At 37.7% G+C, this 20,111-nt stretch overlaps 1 protein-coding gene across 4 annotated transcripts in view; it reads right to left on the bottom strand.

Moving 5' to 3' along the window:
- Hr3 (Hormone receptor 3) overlaps positions 1 to 17,307 on the bottom strand; it is a 263,144-nt gene extending 245,837 nt beyond the window's left edge. For 2 of the 4 annotated variants that reach the window (XM_067774876.1, XM_067774878.1), the window contains exon 1: positions 15,544 to 17,307. The gene's annotated coding sequence lies outside the window, so the exon portion shown is untranslated. Of the gene's footprint in view, positions 1 to 15,536 lie in introns of all 4 variants that reach the window. The other 2 variants (XM_067774875.1, XM_067774877.1) reach the window with 2 other exon arrangements.
- Between the last annotated feature and the right edge of the window lie 2,804 nt (positions 17,308 to 20,111).

The following is a 20,111-nucleotide window of genomic DNA, read 5'->3' as shown; positions in this document are numbered from 1 at the left end:
GTTGATATTTGATAAGAAACTTTTATATTGGTTGCGCAAGTTGCGCACGGGTCCGGCTCGTAATAATAATAATAATATAACCATATCTCAGCTGTCATTTCGAAAACGCCCTATCTCAAATTGTGTTTCAAAAACGAGCTATCTGAGCTAAAATTCAATACATTTTGACACAAGCTGGGGTTGTTTATGAAAAAAAACCTGAAATAGGGCATTAATCAAACGTTCTCTGAGATAGGGCATTTTCGAAATGGCAGCCGAAATAGAGTGATATTCCACTCAGCAATCGATATTGAATTAATTTTCTTCAGCAATCTCTCACTTAGTCCAAAAATTCATTTCACTTAGGTATGGGATTTCTAATGTCAAGCAAATCGACTTTAAAAATTATACACCTGCAATATCCACGAAAGTTGGCGGAAATGCATACATAAACAGTGGAATAGGTGGCACCGCAATATGAACAGGTTGCAATGATAAACGGTCCCGAACTTTAGCTCTTTTTTGCGTGAGATTCAAGGTTGCGTGATTTTTATTTGAATGTATCACGAATCCAAAAATAAAATGTATTTTTTATTTGAAAATGTTTTCAAATCAAAGATATATTTTATCTTTTATTTGATTCGGCATCCAAATAAAAAATAAATTTTATTTGTTATTTGATTCTTCAGTCGAATCAAAGATACTTTTTATACTCAGTTGAGCAGAGCTCACAGAGTATATTAAGTTTGATTGGATAACGGTTGGTTGTACATATATAAAGGAATCGAGATAGATATAGACTTCCATATATCAAAATAATCAGGATCGAAAAAAAATTTGATTGAACCATGTGCGTCCGTCCCTCCGTCCGTTAACACGATAACTTGAGTAAATTTTGGGGTATCTTGATGAAATTTGGTATGTAGCTTCCTGAGCACTCATCTCAGATCGCTATTTAAAATGAACGATATCAGACTATAACCACGCCCACTTTTTCGATATCGAAAATTTCGAAAAACCGAAAAATTGCGATAATTCATTACAAAAGAGAGATAAAGCAACGAAACTTGGTAGATAAGTTGAACTTATAACGCAGAATAGAAAATTATTAAAATTTTGGACAATGGGCGTGGCACCGCCCACTTTTAAAAGAAGGTAATTTAAAAATTTGCAAGCTGTAATTTGGCAGTCGTTGAAGATATCATGATGAAATTTGGCAGGAACGTTACTCCTATTACTATATGTACGTTTAATAAAAATTAGCAAAACCGGAGAAGGACCACGCCCACTTTTAAAAAAAAATTTTTTTAAGTAATATTTTAACAAAAAATTTAATATCTTTACAGTATATAAGTAAATTATGTCAACATTCAACTCCAGTAATGATATAGTGCAACAAAATACAAAAATAAAAGAAAATTTCAAAATGGGCGTGGCTCCGCCCTTTTTCATTTAATTTGTCTAGAATACTTTTAACGCCATAAGTCGAACAAAAATTAACCACTCCTTTTGAAATTCGGTAGGGGCATAGATTCTATGACAATAACTCTTTTCTGTGACAATGGTCGAAATCGGTTGGCGCCACGCCCAGTTTTTATACACAGTCGTCCGTCTGTCCTTCCGCATGGCCGTTAACACGATAACTTGAACAAAAATCGACATATCTTTAATGAACTTAGTTCACGTTCTTACTTGAACTCACTTTATCTTGGTATGAAAAATGAAAGAAATCCGACTATAACCACGCCCACTTTTTCGATATCGAAAATTACGAAAAATGAAAAAAAAGCCATAACTCTATACCAAATACGAAAAAAGGGATGAAACATGGCAAGGTAATTGGATTGTTTTATTGAAGCGAAATATAACTTTAGAAAAAACTTTATAAAATGGTTGTGACACCTACCATATTATGTAGAAAAAAATGAAAAAGTTCTGCAGGGCAAAATAAAAAACCCTTAAAATCTTGGCAGGCATTACATATATAAATATATTAGCGGTATCCAACAGATGATGTTCTGGGTCACCCTGGTCCACATTTTGGTCGATATCTGGAAAACGCCTTCACATATACAACTACACCACTCCCTTTTAAAAATCTCATTAATACCTTTAATTTGATACCCATATCGTACAAACTCATTCTAGAGTCACCCCTGGTCCACCTTTATGGCGATATCCCGAAAAGGCGTCCACCTATAGAACTAAGGCCCACTCCCTTTTAAAATACTCATTTACTCCTTTCGTTTGATACCCATATTGCACAAACGAATTCTAGAGTCATCCCTGGCCCACCTTTATGGCGATATCTCGAAACGGCGTCCACCTATGGAACTAAGGATTACTCCCTTTTTAAAATACTCATTAACAACTATCTTTTGATACCCATATTGTACAAACAAATTCTACAGTCACCCCTGGTCCACCTTTATGGCGATATTTCGAAAATGCGACCACCTATACAACAACCGCCAAACCCTTTTAAAACCCTCATTAGTACCTTTAATTTAATACCCATATCGTACAAACACATTCTAGAGTCACCCCTGGTCTACCTTTATGGCGATATTTCGAAACGGCGTCCACCTATAGAACTAAGGATTACTCCTTTTTAAAATACTCATTAACAGCTTTCTTTTGATACCCATATTGTACAAACAAATTCTAGAGTCAACCCTGGTCCACCTTTATGGCGATATTTCGAAAATGCTACCACCTATACAACAACCACCACTCCCTTTTAAAACCCTCATTAATACCTTTAATTTGATACCCATATCGTACAAACACATTCTAAAGTCACCCCTGGCCCACCTTTATGGCGATATCTCGAAACGGCGTCCACCTATGGAACTAAGGATTACTCCTTTTTAAAATACTCATTAACAGCTTTCTTTTGATACCCATATTGTACAAACAAATTCTAGAGTCAACCCTGGTCCACCTTTATGGCTATATTTCGAAAATGCTACCGCCTATACAACAACCACCACTCCCTTTTAAAACCCTCATTAATACCTTTAATTTGATACCCATATCGTACAAACACATTCTAAAGTCACCTCTGGTCCACCTTTATGGCGATATTTCGAAACGGCGTCCACCTATAGAACTAAGGCCCACTCCTTTTTAAAATACTCATTAACACCTTTCATTTGATACCCATATCGCACTAACAAAGTCTAGAGTCACCCCTGGTCCACCTTTATTGCGATACCTCAAAAAGGCGTCCACCTATTGAACTAAGGCCCACTCCCTTTTAAAATACTCATAAACACCTTTCGTTTGATACCCATATTGCACAAACGAATTCTAGAGTCACCCCTGGTCCACCTTTATGGCGATACTTCGAAAATGCGACCACCTATACAACAACCACCACTCCCTTTTAAAACCCTCATTAATACCTTTAATTTGATACCCATATCGTACAAACACATTCTAAAGTTACCCCTGGCCCACCTTTATGGCGATATCTCGAAACGGCATCCACCTATGGAACTAAGGATTACTCATTTTTAAAATACTCATTAACACCTTTCTTTTGATACCCATATTGTACAAACAAATTCTAGAGTCAACCCTGGTCCACCTTTATGGCGATATCTCGAAACGGCGTCCACCTATAGAACTAAGGCCCACTCCCTTTTAAAATACTCATTAACACCTTTCGTTTGATGCCCATATTGAACAAACAAATTCTAGGGTCACCCCTGGTCCACCTTTATGGCGATATCTCGAAACGGCGTCCACCTAAGGGACTAAAGATTACTCCCTTTTAAAATACTCATTAACACCTTTCATTCGATACCCATATCGTACAAACAAATTCTAGAGTCAACCCTGGTCCACCTTTATGGCGATATTTCGAAAATGCGACCACCTATACAACAACCACCACTCCCTTTTAAAACCCTCATTAATACCTTTAATTTGATACCCATATCGTACAAACACATTCTAAAGTCTCCCCTGGCCCACCTTTATGGCGATATCTCGAAACGGCGTCCACCTATGGAACTAAGGATTACTCCTTTTTAAAATACTCATTAACACCTTTCATTTGATACCCATATCGTACAAACACATTCTAGAGTCAACCCTGGTCCATCTTTATGGCGATATTTCGAAAATGCGACCACCTATACAACAACCACCACTCCCTTTTAAAACCCTCATTAATACCTTTAATTTGATACCCATATCGTACAAATACATTCTAAAGTCACCCCTGGCCCACCTTTATGGCGATATCTCGAAACGGCGTCCACCTATGGAACTAAGGATTACTCCTTTTTAAAATACTCATTAACACCTTTCATTTGATACCCATATCGTACAAACACATTCTAGAGTCACCCCTGGTCCACCTTTATGGCGATATCTCGAAACGGCGTCCACCTATGGAACTAAGGATTACTCCTTTTTAAAATACTCATTAACACCTTTCTTTTGATACCCATATTGTACAAACAAATTCTAGAGTCAACCCTGGTCCATCTTTATGGCGATATTTCGAAAATGCGACCACCTATACAACAACCACCACTCCCTTTTAAAACCCTCATTAATACCTTTAATTTGATACCCATATCGTACAAACACATTCTAAAGTCACCCCTGGCCCACCTTTATGGCGATATCTCGAAACGGCGTCCACCTATGGAACTAAGGATTACTCCTTTTTAAAATACTCATTAACACCTTTCATTTGATACCCATATCGTACAAACACATTCTAGAGTCACCCCTGGTCCACCTTTATGGCGATATCTCGAAACGGCGTCCACCTATGGAACTAAGGATTACTCCTTTTTAAAATACTCATTAACACCTTTCTTTTGATACCCATATTGTACAAACAAATTCTAGAGTCAACCCTGGTCCGCCTTTATGGCGATATTTCGAAAATGCGACCACCTATACAACAACCACCACTCCCTTTTAAAACCCTCATTAATACCTTTAATTTGATACCCATATCGTACAAACACATTCTAAAGTCACCCCTGGCCCACCTTTATGGCGATATCTCGAAACGGCGTCCACCTATGGAACTAAGGATTACTCCTTTTTAAAATACTCATTAACACCTTTCTTTTGATACCCATATTGTACAAACAAATTCTAGAGTCAACCCTGGTCCATCTTTATGGCGATATTTCGAAAATGCGACCACCTATACAACAACCACCACTCCCTTTTAAAACCCTCATTAATACCTTTAATTTGATACCCATATCGTACAAACACATTCTAAAGTCACCCCTGGCCCACCTTTATGGCGATATCTCGAAACGGCGTCCACCTATGGAACTAAGGATTACTCCTTTTTAAAATACTCATTAACACCTTTCATTTGATACCCATATTGTACAAACAAATTCTAGAGTCAACCCTGGTCCATCTTTATGGCGATATTTCGAAAATGCGACCACCTATACAACAACCACCACTCCCTTTTAAAACCCTCATTAATACCTTTAATTTGATACCCATATCGTACAAACACATTCTAAAGTCACCCCTGGCCCACCTTTATGGCGATATCTCGAAACGGCGTCCACCTATGGAACTAAGGATTACTCCTTTTTAAAATACTCATTAACACCTTTCATTTGATACCCATATCGTACAAACATATTCTAGAGTCACCCCTGGTCCACCTTTATGGCGATATCTCGAAACGGCGTCCACCTATGGAACTAAGGATTACTCCTTTTTAAAATACTCATTAACACCTTTCATTTGATACCCATATCGTACAAACACATTCTAGAGTCACCCCTGGTCCACCTTTATGGCGATATTTCGAAACGGCGTCCACCTATAGAACTAAGGCCCACTCCCTTTTAAAATACTCATTAACACCTTTCGTTTGATGCCCATATTGAACAAACAAATTCTAGGGTCACCCCTGGTCCACCTGTATGGCGATATCTCGAAACGGCGTCCACCTATGGTACTAAGGATTACTCCTTTTTAAAATACTCATTAACACCTTTCATTTGATACCCATATCGTACAAACACATTCTAGAGTCACCCCTGGTCCACCTTTATGGCGATATTTCGAAAATGCGACCACCTATACAACAACCACCACTCCCTTTTAAAACCCTCATTAATACCTTTAATTTGATACCCATATCGTACAAACACATTCTAGGGTCACCCCTGGTCCACCTGTATGGCGATATTTCGAAACGGCGTCCACCTATAGAACTAAGGCCCACTCCCTTTTAAAATACTCATTAACACCTTTCGTTTGATGCCCATATCGTACAAACATATTCTAGAGTCACCCCTGGTCCACCTTTATGGCGATATCTCGAAACGGCGTCCACCTATGGAACTAAGGATTACTCCTTTTTAAAATACTCATTAACACCTTTCTTTTGATACCCATATTGTACAAACAAATTCTAGAGTCAACCCTGGTCCACCTTTATGGCGATATTTCGAAAATGCGACCACCTATACAACAACCACCACTCCCTTTTAAAACCCTCATTAATACCTTTAATTTGATACCCATATCGTACAAACACATTCTAAAGTCACCCCTGGCCCACCTTTATGGCGATATCTCGAAACGGCGTCCACCTATGGAACTAAGGATTACTCCTTTTTAAAATACTCATTAACACCTTTCATTTGATACCCATATTGTACAAACAAATTCTAGAGTCAACCCTGGTCCATCTTTATGGCGATATTTCGAAAATGCGACCACCTATACAACAACCACCACTCCCTTTTAAAACCCTCATTAATACCTTTAATTTGATACCCATATCGTACAAACACATTCTAAAGTCACCCCTGGCCCACCTTTATGGCGATATCTCGAAACGGCGTCCACCTATGGAACTAAGGATTACTCCTTTTTAAAATACTCATTAACACCTTTCATTTGATACCCATATCGTACAAACATATTCTAGAGTCACCCCTGGTCCACCTTTATGGCGATATCTCGAAACGGCGTCCACCTATGGAACTAAGGATTACTCCTTTTTAAAATACTCATTAACACCTTTCTTTTGATACCCATATTGTACAAACAAATTCTAGAGTCAACCCTGGTCCACCTTTATGGCGATATTTCGAAAATGCGACCACCTATACAACAACCACCACTCCCTTTTAAAACCCTCATTAATACCTTTAATTTGATACCCATATCGTACAAACACATTCTAAAGTCACCCCTGGCCCACCTTTATGGCGATATCTCGAAACGGCGTCCACCTATGGAACTAAGGATTACTCCTTTTTAAAATACTCATTAACACCTTTCATTTGATACCCATATCGTACAAACACATTCTAGAGTCACCCCTGGTCCACCTTTATGGCGATATTTCGAAACGGCGTCCACCTATAGAACTAAGGCCCACTCCCTTTTAAAATACTCATTAACACCTTTCGTTTGATGCCCATATTGAACAAACAAATTCTAGGGTCACCCCTGGTCCACCTGTATGGCGATATCTCGAAACGGCGTCCACCTATGGTACTAAGGATTACTCCCTTTTAAAATACTCATTAACACGTTTCATTCGATACCCATATCGTACAAACACATTCTAAAGTTACCCCTGGCCCACCTTTATGGCGATATTTCGAAACGGCGTCCACCTATGGAACTAAGGATTGCTCCTTTTTAAAATACTCATTAACAGCTTTCTTTTGATACCCATATTGTACAAACAAATTCTAGAGTCAACCCTGGTCCACCTTTATGGCGATATCTCGAAACGGCGTCCACCTATGGAACTAAGGATTACTCCTTTTTAAAATACTCATTAACAGCTTTCTTTTGATACCCATATTGTACAAACAAATTCTAGAGTCAACCCTGGTCCACCTTTATGGCTATATTTCGAAAATGCTACCGCCTATACAACAACCACCACTCCCTTTTAAAACCCTCATTAATACCTTTAATTTGATACCCATATCGTACAAACACATTCTAAAGTCACCCCTGGTCCACCTTTATGGCGATATTTCGAAACGGCGTCCACCTATGGAACTAAGGATTACTCCTTTTTAAAATACTCATTAACACCTTTCTTTTGATACCCATATTGTACAAACAAATTCGAGAGTCAACCCTGGTCCACCTTTATGGCTATATTTCGAAAATGCTACCGCCTATACAACAACCACCACTCCCTTTTAAAACCCTCATTAATACCTTTAATTTGATACCCATATCGTACAAACACATTCTAAAGTCACCCCTGGCCCACCTTTATGGCGATATCTCGAAACGGCGTCCACCTATGGAACTAAGGATTACTCCTTTTTAAAATACTCATTAACACCTTTCATTTGATACCCATATCGTACAAACACATTCTAGAGTCACCCCTGGTCCACCTTTATGGCGATATTTCGAAACGGCGTCCACCTATGGAACTAAGGATTACTCCTTTTTAAAATACTCATTAACACCTTTCTTTTGATACCCATATTGTACAAACAAATTCTAGAGTCAACCCTGGTCCACCTTTATGGCTATATTTCGAAAATGCTACCGCCTATACAACAACCACCACTCCCTTTTAAAACCCTCATTAATACCTTTAATTTGATACCCATATCGTACAAACACATTCTAAAGTCACCCCTGGCACACCTTTATGGCGATATCTCGAAACGGCGTCCACCTATGGAACTAAGGATTACTCCTTTTTAAAATACTCATTAACACCTTTCATTTGATACCCATATCGTACAAACACATTCTAGAGTCACCCCTGGTCCACCTTTATGGCGATATTTCGAAACGGCGTCCACCTATGGAACTAAGGATTACTCCTTTTTAAAATACTCATTAACACCTTTCTTTTGATACCCATATTGTACAAACAAATTCTAGAGTCAACCCTGGTCCACCTTTATGGCTATATTTCGAAAATGCTACCGCCTATACAACAACCACCACTCCCTTTTAAAACCCTCATTAATACCTTTAATTTGATACCCATATCGTACAAACACATTCTAAAGTCACCCCTGGCCCACCTTTATGGCGATATCTCGATACGGCGTCCACCTATGGAACTAAGGATTACTCCTTTTTAAAATACTCATTAACACCTTTCATTTGATACCCATATCGTACAAACACATTCTAGAGTCACCCCTGGTCCACCTTTATGGCGATATTTCGAAACGGCGTCCACCTATAGAACTAAGGCCCACTCCCTTTTAAAATACTCATTAACACCTTTCGTTTGATGCCCATATTGAACAAACAAATTCTAGGGTCACCCCTGGTCCACCTGTATGGCGATATCTCGAAACGGCGTCCACCTATGGTACTAAGGATTACTCCCTTTTAAAATACTCATTAACACGTTTCATTCGATACCCATATCGTACAAACACATTCTAAAGTTACCCCTGGCCCACCTTTATGGCGATATTTCGAAACGGCGTCCACCTATGGAACTAACGATTACTCCTTTTTAAAATACTCATTAACAGCTTTCTTTTGATACCCATATTGTACAAACAAATTCTAGAGTCAACCCTGGTCCACCTTTATGGCTATATTTCGAAAATGCTACCACCTATACAACAACCACCACTCCCTTTTAAAACCCTCATTAATACCTTTAATTTGATACCCATATCGTACAAACACATTCTAAAGTCACCCCTGGTCCACCTTTATGGCGATATTTCGAAACGGCGTCCACCTATAGAACTAAGGCCCACTCCCTTTTAAAATACTCATTAACACCTTTCGTTTGATGCCCATATTGAACAAACAAATTCTAGGGTCACCCCTGGTCCACCTTTATGGCGATATCTCGAAACGGCGTCCACCTATGGTACTAAGGATTACTCCCTTTTAAAATACTCATTAACACGTTTCATTCGATACCCATATCGTACAAACACATTCTAAAGTCACCCCTGGCCCACCTTTATGGCGATATCTCGAAACGGCGTCCACCTATGGAACTAAGGATTACTCCTTTTTAAAATACTCATTAACACCTTTCTTTTGATACCCATATTGTACAAATAAATTCTAGAGTCAACCCTGGTCCACCTTTATGGCGATATTTCGAAAATGCGACCACCTATACAAAAACCACCACTCTCTTTTAAAACCCTCATTAATACCTTTAATTTGATACCCATATCGTACAAACACATTCTAAAGTCACCCCTGGTCCACCTTTATGGTGATATTTCGAAACGGCGTCCACCTATAGAACTAAGGCCCACTCCCTTTTAAAATACTCATTAACACCTTCCATTTGATACCCATATCGTACAAACACATTCTAGAGTCACCCCTGGTCCACCTTTATGGCGATATTTCGAAACGGCGTCCACCTATAGAACTAAGGCCCACTCCCTTTTAAAATACTCATTAACACCTTTCGTTTGATGCCCATATTGAACAAACAAATTCTAGGGTCACCCCTGGTCCACCTTTATGGCGATATCTCGAAACGGCGTCCACCTATGGGACTAAGGATTACTCCCTTTTAAAATACTCATTAACACCTTTCATTTGATACCCATATCGTACAAACGCATTCTAGAGTCACCCCTGGTCCACTTTTATGTCGATATCTCGAAAAGGCGACCACGTATACAACAACCACCACTCCCTTTTAAAACCCTCATTAATACCTTTAATTTGATACCCATATCGTACAAACACATTCTAAAGTTACCCCTGGCCCACCTTTAGGGCGATATTTCGAAACGGCGTCCACCTATGGAACTAACGATTACTCCTTTTTAAAATACTCATTAACAGCTTTCTTTTGATACCCATATTGTACAAACAAATTCTAGAGTCAACCCTGGTCCACCTTTATGGCGATATCTCGAAACGGCGTCCACCTATGGAACTAAGGATTACTCCTTTTTAAAATACTCATTAACAGCTTTCTTTTGATACCCATATTGTACAAACAAATTCTAGAGTCAACCCTGGTCCACCTTTATGGCTATATTTCGAAAATGCTACCGCCTATACAACAACCACCACTCCCTTTTAAAACCCTCATTAATACCTTTAATTTGATACCCATATCGTACAAACACATTCTAAAGTCACCCCTGGTCCACCTTTATGGCGATATTTCGAAACGGCGTCCACCTATGGAACTAAGGATTACTCCTTTTTAAAATACTCATTAACACCTTTCTTTTGATACCCATATTGTACAAACAAATTCTAGAGTCAACCCTGGTCCACCTTTATGGCTATATTTCGAAAATGCTACCGCCTATACAACAACCACCACTCCCTTTTAAAACCCTCATTAATACCTTTAATTTGATACCCATATCGTACAAACACATTCTAAAGTCACCCCTGGCCCACCTTTATGGCGATATCTCGAAACGGCGTCCACCTATGGAACTAAGGATTACTCCTTTTTAAAATACTCATTAACACCTTTCATTTGATACCCATATCGTACAAACACATTCTAGAGTCACCCCTGGTCCACCTTTATGGCGATATTTCGAAACGGCGTCCACCTATGGAACTAAGGATTACTCCTTTTTAAAATACTCATTAACACCTTTCTTTTGATACCCATATTGTACAAACAAATTCTAGAGTCAACCCTGGTCCACCTTTATGGCTATATTTCGAAAATGCTACCGCCTATACAACAACCACCACTCCCTTTTAAAACCCTCATTAATACCTTTAATTTGATACCCATATCGTACAAACACATTCTAAAGTCACCCCTGGCCCACCTTTATGGCGATATCTCGAAACGGCGTCCACCTATGGAACTAAGGATTACTCCTTTTTAAAATACTCATTAACACCTTTCATTTGATACCCATATCGTACAAACACATTCTAGAGTCACCCCTGGTCCACCTTTATGGCGATATTTCGAAACGGCGTCCACCTATGGAACTAAGGATTACTCCTTTTTAAAATACTCATTAACACCTTTCTTTTGATACCCATATTGTACAAACAAATTCTAGAGTCAACCCTGGTCCACCTTTATGGCTATATTTCGAAAATGCTACCGCCTATACAACAACCACCACTCCCTTTTAAAACCCTCATTAATACCTTTAATTTGATACCCATATCGTACAAACACATTCTAAAGTTACCCCTGGCCCACCTTTAGGGCGATATTTCGAAACGGCGTCCACCTATGGAACTAACGATTACTCCTTTTTAAAATACTCATTAACAGCTTTCTTTTGATACCCATATTGTACAAACAAATTCTAGAGTCAACCCTGGTCCACCTTTATGGCGATATCTCGAAACGGCGTCCACCTATGGAACTAAGGATTACTCCTTTTTAAAATACTCATTAACAGCTTTCTTTTGATACCCATATTGTACAAACAAATTCTAGAGTCAACCCTGGTCCACCTTTATGGCTATATTTCGAAAATGCTACCGCCTATACAACAACCACCACTCCCTTTTAAAACCCTCATTAATACCTTTAATTTGATACCCATATCGTACAAACACATTCTAAAGTCACCCCTGGTCCACCTTTATGGCGATATTTCGAAACGGCGTCCACCTATGGAACTAAGGATTACTCCTTTTTAAAATACTCATTAACACCTTTCTTTTGATACCCATATTGTACAAACAAATTCTAGAGTCAACCCTGGTCCACCTTTATGGCTATATTTCGAAAATGCTACCGCCTATACAACAACCACCACTCCCTTTTAAAACCCTCATTAATACCTTTAATTTGATACCCATATCGTACAAACACATTCTAAAGTCACCCCTGGCCCACCTTTATGGCGATATCTCGAAACGGCGTCCACCTATGGAACTAAGGATTACTCCTTTTTAAAATACTCATTAACACCTTTCATTTGATACCCATATCGTACAAACACATTCTAGAGTCACCCCTGGTCCACCTTTATGGCGATATTTCGAAACGGCGTCCACCTATGGAACTAAGGATTACTCCTTTTTAAAATACTCATTAACACCTTTCTTTTGATACCCATATTGTACAAACAAATTCTAGAGTCAACCCTGGTCCACCTTTATGGCTATATTTCGAAAATGCTACCGCCTATACAACAACCACCACTCCCTTTTAAAACCCTCATTAATACCTTTAATTTGATACCCATATCGTACAAACACATTCTAAAGTCACCCCTGGCCCACCTTTATGGCGATATCTCGAAACGGCGTCCACCTATGGAACTAAGGATTACTCCTTTTTAAAATACTCATTAACACCTTTCATTTGATACCCATATCGTACAAACACATTCTAGAGTCACCCCTGGTCCACCTTTATGGCGATATTTCGAAACGGCGTCCACCTATGGAACTAAGGATTACTCCTTTTTAAAATACTCATTAACACCTTTCTTTTGATACCCATATTGTACAAACAAATTCTAGAGTCAACCCTGGTCCACCTTTATGGCTATATTTCGAAAATGCTACCGCCTATACAACAACCACCACTCCCTTTTAAAACCCTCATTAATACCTTTAATTTGATACCCATATCGTACAAACACATTCTAAAGTCACCCCTGGCCCACCTTTATGGCGATATCTCGAAACGGCGTCCACCTATGGAACTAAGGATTACTCCTTTTTAAAATACTCATTAACACCTTTCATTTGATACCCATATCGTACAAACACATTCTAGAGTCACCCCTGGTCCACCTTTATGGCGATATTTCGAAACGGCGTCCACCTATAGAACTAAGGCCCACTCCCTTTTAAAATACTCATTAACACCTTTCGTTTGATGCCCATATTGAACAAACAAATTCTAGGGTCACCCCTGGTCCACCTGTATGGCGATATCTCGAAACGGCGTCCACCTATGGTACTAAGGATTACTCCCTTTTAAAATACTCATTAACACGTTTCATTCGATACCCATATCGTACAAACACATTCTAAAGTTACCCCTGGCCCACCTTTATGGCGATATTTCGAAACGGCGTCCACCTATGGAACTAACGATTACTCCTTTTTAAAATACTCATTAACAGCTTTCTTTTGATACCCATATTGTACAAACAAATTCTAGAGTCAACCCTGGTCCACCTTTATGGCTATATTTCGAAAATGCTACCACCTATACAACAACCACCACTCCCTTTTAAAACCCTCATTAATACCTTTAATTTGATACCCATATCGTACAAACACATTCTAAAGTCACCCCTGGTCCACCTTTATGGCGATATTTCGAAACGGCGTCCACCTATAGAACTAAGGCCCACTCCCTTTTAAAATACTCATTAACACCTTTCGTTTGATGCCCATATTGAACAAACAAATTCTAGGGTCACCCCTGGTCCACCTTTATGGCGATATCTCGAAACGGCGTCCACCTATGGTACTAAGGATTACTCCCTTTTAAAATACTCATTAACACGTTTCATTCGATACCCATATCGTACAAACACATTCTAAAGTCACCCCTGGCCCACCTTTATGGCGATATCTCGAAACGGCGTCCACCTATGGAACTAAGGATTACTCCTTTTTAAAATACTCATTAACACCTTTCTTTTGATACCCATATTGTACAAATAAATTCTAGAGTCAACCCTGGTCCACCTTTATGGCGATATTTCGAAAATGCGACCACCTATACAAAAACCACCACTCTCTTTTAAAACCCTCATTAATACCTTTAATTTGATACCCATATCGTACAAACACATTCTAAAGTCACCCCTGGTCCACCTTTATGGTGATATTTCGAAACGGCGTCCACCTATAGAACTAAGGCCCACTCCCTTTTAAAATACTCATTAACACCTTCCATTTGATACCCATATCGTACAAACACATTCTAGAGTCACCCCTGGTCCACCTTTATGGCGATATTTCGAAACGGCGTCCACCTATAGAACTAAGGCCCACTCCCTTTTAAAATACTCATTAACACCTTTCGTTTGATGCCCATATTGAACAAACAAATTCTAGGGTCACCCCTGGTCCACCTTTATGGCGATATCTCGAAACGGCGTCCACCTATGGGACTAAGGATTACTCCCTTTTAAAATACTCATTAACACCTTTCATTTGATACCCATATCGTACAAACGCATTCTAGAGTCACCCCTGGTCCACTTTTATGTCGATATCTCGAAAAGGCGACCACGTATACAACAACCACCACTCCCTTTTAAAACCCTCATTAATACCTTTAATTTGATACCCATATCGTACAAACACATTCTAGAGTCAACCCTGGTCCACCTTTATGGCGATATTTCGAAACGGCATCCACCTATAGAACTAAGGCCCACTCCCTTTTAAAATACTCATTAACACCATTCGTTTGATGCCCATATTGTACAAACAAATTCTAGGGTCACCCCTGTTCCACCTTTGTGGCGATATCTCGAAACGGCGTCCACCTATTTCATGTTCATGAAAGTTATAAAAAGTACACAATCAGCTGTCCCGTGCTGCCACCTTGTATAGTCCATGGTACTTAGAAACAAATATTTTTATTTCCGACATTCAATAGAGTTGTTTGCTTTTCTTACTTCTTACGCATGTTTTTCTTTTTTAAATTCACCAATCGTAAAAGTGGTTTGGTTTGTTTGAGTGTTTTTTGTTTGTTTTCGTTTTTTTTCTTTCAAAACGAACGATTCAAGCCGAGTGTAGAAGCACAACATCAAAATAAGTAAAAATAAAAATCATTCTTTTAAGTGCACTTTTAAGAATAAGTACAACGTTTCACATATTCCACCATTCACGATAACGATATACCAGCAAATTATCGATAAAACGAAAAAACGATACACAAACGATATCGAAAGTTTACGTTGTGATGCGTTAATTACTAAAGTTGTTGTTGGTATTGCTTGCTTTGGTGTGAAGTCGTAAGTTTTTTTTTATAAATTTTAAATTTTAAATGAAATTCAGTTATACACAAAATTGCTTGATGAAAATTTTCACAATAATTAAATTTTTTTTTTTTTTATTCACGCATTATGATGTGAGTCTTTGTGTGACTTTCGACGTATTTTAATGCTTTTATACGAAAAAATAAAATCCATGTCTACAGAGTTTTTCGCAAAAATTTTTTTTTTTTAATTTAGGAGCAAATTTTTTTTAAATACTATTTTCTCCGATTTTAAAAACAGTTATTTCCCCCCATATTTGTTTGCAAGCAATTTTAATTTTCTTTTTTCTTTGTTTTTTTTTTATTCTCTACTCTTTTTCCTTAATTTCCTTGCGATTTTTTAACTTTTACGCCAACAAAAATTTGCTTGTGCACTTTCACTGCTTCAATTTCTTAAATTCTTGCTTGCACCAATTCAATGCCGGTTTTTTATTGCAATTTTTAATTTGCACCAATAAATTTTTGAAAAATTTAGAAGAAATTTTTTTCATATGCCATTCGCTATTGCTGCTGCTGTTGTATTGCAATCAAAAGTTTTTGCATTGCTGCTGCTGCTGCTGCTGTTGGTCGCACTTCGGCACTTCCTTTGCATCTTTGTTGCTATTGCAATAGGAAGTTTTCATTCGTTATTTTCGCTTGCATTCGGCAGCTGGAAAGGTAAAACCAAAAAACAACAAATCGCATAGCTTGTTGTTGCATACAATATTTCAGCATTAAAAATGTATAACATTAAATGCTGTTGCCGTTGGTACCGCTGTCTTTAATTATTTAGGCCATTTAATGAAAAAAATTAGAATATGTATATCGCAGAAGATGTTTAATAAGCTTAAGCGCCTTGCAGTATGCAATGTTTAACCTTTGCAACATGCATCCTAGCGTTGTTCCTGTAGGGGCAGTTGTTTCGTATTTCTCATTCGTTTGTATGTGTAAGAAGTATTGAAATGCTGCAAAAAACAACTACAATGTGCACATCATTCGTATTGATAATCGATTTTTAGTTCACTGTCACAACGCACGAACACAAACACTCACACATATACGAGGGCACTAGTGTAAGCATGCACTTGCAATACAAACACACGCACGAAACTTTGATGTTCTTTTTTTATTTTTTTGGTTTTTTTTTTTATTTCTGCTTTTGGAAAATCGCTGCCGATGGAATATAACAGCAAATTACAGCTGTGTTCGTATGCGCTTTTCACGGAGCTTTTGCGTATAAAAAATCTATTAAATTCACATTTTATTTTTGTTTTTGTAATCTTCATTCACTTTACATAAATCATATAACTTAGATAAAATAGCTTTTAACTATTTATTTAAATTTAAAATTAAACACAACCTCGATAAACTTTAACTTTTATGCAGCAGCTGTTTTGCGAACCAGCTCACGCACACGACCGCACTAACGTTATGCCGCAAGGTTGCAGCAAAAGGAAAATATTCATCGTAGTATATGACACAGTGCAACACGCAAACAAGGAAATTCAAACACACACACACATGCACATACATGCACGTGTATACGAATCATGGAAAATTTTTATATCTACCACTCATCCCCGCCCTCAATTATTGGATGTGTTTGTGTTGTACACATAAAAGCGCTTCCAATGCGCCTGGAAATGTGCTTTCAAAGTTTACTGAAATTTTCAAGTTAAAGCAGCTTTAATGGCAGGATATGATATAAATTCCATTACATATCTTTTTAAAGGAAATTAAAGTAGTCAGAATGTTTAGTATATGCAGGGCATATAAATTATTATATAAAAAATGTCGTTCGTCAAAGAATATTAAATAAACTTTTCTTGCATATTTTTACAGTAATTATTATGTACTAGAGTTCAAGATATTCTACATTGGTGTTGCCACAGCGATTGTATGTACAATGTTGCTACTTTTTGCGAAATTTCGAAAAAAAACTAATGAAAAAGGAAATTTCGGCATACTTCTAACAAAACGGCCAAAATCGGCCAGGCAGTTAAGCGCCAATTAATGATGACCTGTGGAATTAATTTTCTGTTATATTAGTACAAAACGGTTTTGTAGAAGAGCTACCACCTCGCGTACCAACCATTATATTTATCCCTTTGAATATTCACTACAAATTCGAAAATAGTGATGACCATTTGTATCCAATATTATTTTTAACACGCTTTTGTTAGCTTGGCCTGTATGCAACGGAATCTTTGAGCTTAATTTTCACCGGTTTCTAGAAGTCTGATTAAATTGAAGCTTTGCATACGTATCAAGGACCGATGACAATGCATTAATGTGATGGTATGGTGACATAAAGCCAACGGCCATAAGGCCATTGGCCTTATTATCACTTTGAATGGCCATAAGTTTGATTGAATCTTTGCACACGTATCAAGGCTCGATGACAATGCATTAATGTGATGGTGTGGTGACATAAGGTCAACGGCCATAAGGCCATTGGCCTTATTATCACTTTGAATGACCATAAGTTTGATTGAATCTTTGCACACGTATCAAAGCTCGATGACAATGCATTAATGTGATGGTGTGGTGACATAAGGTCAACGGTCATAAGGTCAATTGGCCTTATTACCACTTTGAATGGCCATGAGTTTGATTGAAACTTTGCACACGTATCAAGGCTCGATGACAATGCATTGTGTGATGGCGTGGTGACATAAGGTCAACGGTCATAAGGTCAATTGGCCTTATTACCACTTTGAATGGCCATAAGTTTGATTGAAACTTTGCACACGTATCAAGGCTCGATGACAATGCATTAGTGTGATGGTGTAGAGACGTAAGGTTAACGATAGTTAATTAAGTTATTAATAAAATTTAATTTAATTTTTCGGGATCCTGCCATCTTCGCTGCTCTCGTCTATAATGCCAATGATCTGCCGACCCTTGACAATTTCGGCGAAAGACCGCGTCCAGCCTTCCTGCGTCTTAGCCCTTTTCGGTGCCGTGGGGTTGGATTCATCCATGGACCGCTGGCGTTTCGAGGTTTCATCACTCTCGACTAAAACTTTTAAAATGACTTGAACTAAAAAATTAAAAATAAATAATAGTTTAAAGAAACTAAAAAAAACAACCTTTTATAGCTAACCGAACTAAAAGATAAAAAATAATTTTCAATTAAAAAGAGTTTATATAACAGTAGTAGAAGGTCAAACAATCATTTATAGTTAATCGCCTCAAAATAAAATTACAATAAAATTTAAGTTAATAGCAGAATAATTTAGTTCACAGTAAAAAGCGTGGGGTGCTTGATATTGAATGTTACAATCATTATATTGGCAACTATCTGAGAGGAAAGATATGAAATGTAGTCAAATGCACCCCACGCTTTTTACTATGAATTAAATTATTCTGTTAATAACTTAAATTTTATTGTAATTTTATTTTGAGGTGATTAACTATAAATGATTGTTTGACCTTCTACTACTGTTATATAAACTCTTTTTAATTGAAAATTATTTTCTATTTTTTAGTTCGGTTAGCTATAAAAGCGTGTTTTTTTAGTTTTTGTAAACTATTATTTATTTTAAATGCTACATTTTTCATATTCCAATAAAAATATCGCTATTTAAGATTTCCACCTTACCTTACTTTATTTATTACTGTACAGAAACAACAGTGTGAGAGTGCGATTGCCAGTGCGCTAGCACGTTTGCACATTTATTTGTTTGTACTTTATGCTATGCGCATACGACTACGAATACCACAGTGATTATGATTTCGATTACTAATATATATACCGGTTTACGCTTTTACGCTACTAGGAATTTACGCAAATACGGCAAACATTTGTACGATAGTACGCTTTTAGGCTATTTCCCTCTTAAGCTCTCACTTATACGCTTTCATGTCAATGAGAATTTCGACAGTTTACGCTTCTACGCTTTTATGGTCACGCCGTTCAGCTTTACGGTTGCCTACCTTTTATGCTTGTTAGCTTTTACTTTAATACACTCAATCACTACCACGCCCATATGTATGTGTATATGGTAATACACGCTTACGTTATTACGCTTGTACTCAGAACATTTTTAAAGTAAATCACCGCCTTTTCCGACAACTTTTGATGGCTAAGTGATCAATTATATCTACGATTAAAAGAATTATTCGAATCTGATTTATTGAAAATACATTAACCAAATATTAGAGTTTTAAAAATTGACAATCATTTGATTTTCAACAAACGATTATCTTGTTTGATTGTAGTCGGATTTAA

The sequence above is a fragment of the Eurosta solidaginis genome, chromosome 3, assembly GCF_040869045.1.
Source record: "Eurosta solidaginis isolate ZX-2024a chromosome 3, ASM4086904v1, whole genome shotgun sequence".
In the NCBI taxonomy this organism is placed as follows: domain Eukaryota; kingdom Metazoa; phylum Arthropoda; class Insecta; order Diptera; family Tephritidae; genus Eurosta; species Eurosta solidaginis.
This window is presented reverse-complemented; position numbering and strand designations above follow the sequence as displayed.